The following is a 3,609-nucleotide window of genomic DNA, read 5'->3' on the forward strand; positions in this document are numbered from 1 at the left end:
AGAAAACTTTCTGTGTCCATGATAACTAATGTACTTAGTGGAGATAACTACCTAGAGATACCTGCCTCTTTTTTTTTTTTTTTTTTTTTTGACCTTTTCTTGAATTCCTTTTTGTCCTGTTAGACAAAAATCTCAAGGTTTAGACCACTTGTTCCATCTAAAGTGTAATGCTGTCCTCCTAAGATCTGCCACTAACACTGAGGACCCCATGAGGAGAGATGCAGATAAGATTGAAAGCCACAAAAAGAAAGACTAAGAAAGAAAATCCTTCCTTCATCACTGTTTGCCTCTCCATTACTTCATGAAATCGTACCCTCTCCCCCGGTAGTTTCCGATTTCCTATAACTCCTACACATATAATTGGGTTCCCAATGGATTTTTAAACCACTATATTCACATTTTAAAGTAGAAAAGAAAAAGGACAAATTTCCAACTTCACTACTAACACTCAATTTTGGTCAAAGTATAAAGAATTCCTGAACATCAGGAAGATTGGAGGAAAACACCACCTTGATTATGGAAGTTGATACCTGCATTGATTCCAGAAAAGTAAAAACTTGGCTAGTATCTTCTCAATCAGTGACTTCTTTTAGGATTGTTTTCTGCTACATAAAACATAACACCAGATTCTGGTATGGTATTAGATTGATAGCAGCAACTCAAAAGATTAATATGAACCTTGAGGAGTGGGGTATGAATTTATTATGTTAATGAGGGAGGAACCGTTCAGAAAAGAGGGTGAGAATGATTTGCACAACTAGAACAAAATCCATGTCACTTAATGGTACATGTAGAAGCTATTGAATTGGTATATATGTTGCTGCATGTAATGGCAACAACAACAAAATAAATACAATTTTAAAGAACAAGATAAAACTAACGGCTAACGTAATAAGCCCAGAGGCTTGGCCTGATGCAGGTGTCTGAACAATGTCACCGTGAATCCCTGTCTCTGTTGTGCTCTCCTCTGCGTTGGCCTCACCTCAGATAGATGCTCCTGACATAGAAGCAGCAGCTGCTCCACAATCTCACAACTGAGCAATCCCCCTGGAAAGAAAATGCCTCTTCACTAATAGTTCCTTGACACTTCACAGCGAGGGTTCTCAATGGACAACCCAGGTCATATGTCCTACTACAAACCAATTCCACTGGCCAGAACACTGGTTTGTCCCAGAAGCCAGGGATAGAGCCTGTCCTATTCAAATTTCATGACCTGTGAGCAGAGGGTATGTGTCCTCCAACGGAAAGTCAGAAAGCAAAAGAATGGGGAGTGAGTGCCAGATAGGCAAAAACAACAGATGCTCCTGAAAAGAATTCACACGCTTTCCACTCTCTTAATCAGAAGATGATGGATCTAGATCCTTTATTTAAAAGGTCTATGAGGTGTTGTTATTTGTTGTTTGGTGCCATTGAGTCAGCTCCAACTCCTAGCAACCCTGTGCATAACAGAACAAAATACTACTCAGTCTTGTGCCATCCTCACAATTGTTGTTTTGATTTAGCTCATTACTGCAGCCATTGTGTCAATCCATGTCTTTGGGGTCCTCCTCTTTTTCACTGAACCTCCACTTTACCAAGTATGATGTCCTTTTCCAGGGGCTGGTCCCTCCTAATAGCATGTCCAGAGTATGTAAGACGAAGTCTCGCCATCATTGCTTCTAAGGGGTATTTTCACTGTATTCTAAGGAGCATACTTCTTCCAAGGCAGATTTGTTTGTTCTGTTGGTTGTTGTTGTCGTTGTTAATGCCAATGAGTCTGAGCTGACTCAGCAACCCTATGTAGGGTTTCTGAGGAGCAACTGGTAGTTTTCAACTGCCCACCTTGAGGCTAGCATCCTACAGTGTCACACCAGTTCCTTTGATAGTTATGTTTGTTAGTTCCATTTACAGATGGGGAGATTGAAATTCAGAGAGGTTGAGACACACCACTATTATGAACTCATATATGTCAGATTCTGGGGAGCAGTGATGGCTTGGTGGCAGAATTCTTGCCTTCCATGTAGGAGACCAGGGTTTGATTCCTGACAGTGCACCTCATTCATAGTCAGTACTTGTCTGTCATGCTGAACAGGTTTCAGCAGAGCTTCCAGACTAAGATGGCCTAGGGAGGAGGTCCGGTCATTGACTTCTAAAAATCAGCCAGTGATAGCCCTAGATCACAATGGTCCAATCCCCTCCATGCATCATCTTCCGACCAAAGGGTATATCCTAGAAACCCATCCTCTATACTTCCCCCTTCCCTCCAACCACCAAGTCTTCGGCCCACAGTCCTCTCCCTTTCTGGATCCAAAGTCCCCAGCCGCTTCATCACTCCACGTCATCATCTCTGTCTCCATCTCAAGCATCCCTGCTTCTCTGGGTAGGGTCCTGCTCTCGACTCTTCTCCGTTGATGGTCCCAGAGACCTCCGCTCCTAGACTGGAGAAATAATCACTCCCTTCCTTGTTACAAAACATCTACCTTTGCGTCTGCAATCCCCACAATCAGTCCTGATAACCATTATTCACTACTGTATCGTGTGTTACCCATATGCATTTCATTTCATCAGCTCCGCCCAGACAGATTGGATAGTACTCACTGGTGATTCTGCCTCCATGTCCCCTAGCTCTAGGTTCCCTCTTGAAAGCTTGTAAACCAGTCACTTCTTGCCTTTGTAGTCCACCCCCTCCCCATTTGGGTATCCAATGTCCAAGTTGCCCATGTCTGTCTACTCTGTGTGTGGAGGGGGTGGGAATGTTTCTTGCTGTAAGGATTTGATGCCTCTTTTGAGTCACTACATTCATAGGTATAGGTCAAGTTCATCAGATTGTATTACCAGCTCAATCTTCTTTTTTTTTTTCCCAGCAGTGTTTTTTACATGTCCAAATTACAGCTATGTAAACTTCTAGGAGTAACAACACATCAGGGAGAAGAACTGTGAGAAGTCAGGGGAGATTCTCCTTCTCTCATTTAGCAGCCTGATAGCAAAAGGGACACTCACCATTGAGTCCTTAGACATACTGCCAAAGGCTCATGTCAGGGCCCTCAGGGTGGGCTGTGGTTCTCTCACAAAGTTGGCTGCACCCTGAGAAGGAGTCTTGGGCTAAATATAAAGTGGGGTGACCTTGACCCAAAACATACCGTGAAGTGGCATAAACTGTATTCCTGAAATAGAGAGATGAAGGGAATTGTCCTGGGGAGTCAGGGCTCCAAATAGGGCAAGAATTTTCCATGACAGTGAGGGAAGGCAGGCCACTCCTGCCTTGTGGCTGAACTGCTCCAGAGCACGCTCTAACAGGTAGAATATGGGACTCTGAATGGTTAGGAACCTTGAGTTCAGTTCAGAGGAGAGCAGCAAAGCTTCAGACATGGTCCCTCAGTATCTTTGCCCCCAGTCCCTCATGTGGTGACACTTCTCTCTACAGTGGACACTGGGAACCGTCACAGATCACAACTGCACAGAAAACAAAAACTGGTTTAGACAGAGATCAAGCTAAGAGCCTCTGCTCCAAAAATAACAATTTGTGTCCCAGAGGGAAATCATACTCAGGCTTTTTCTTCACAGAGACTAAGGCAGCTTAAAACAAAGTCATTCAGTATTATGCCAGAATGTTTAAAAAAAAAAAAAAAA

The sequence above is a fragment of the Chrysochloris asiatica genome, unplaced genomic scaffold (genome assembly GCF_000296735.1).
Source record: "Chrysochloris asiatica unplaced genomic scaffold, ChrAsi1.0 scaffold00136, whole genome shotgun sequence".
Lineage (NCBI taxonomy): Eukaryota > Metazoa > Chordata > Mammalia > Afrosoricida > Chrysochloridae > Chrysochloris > Chrysochloris asiatica.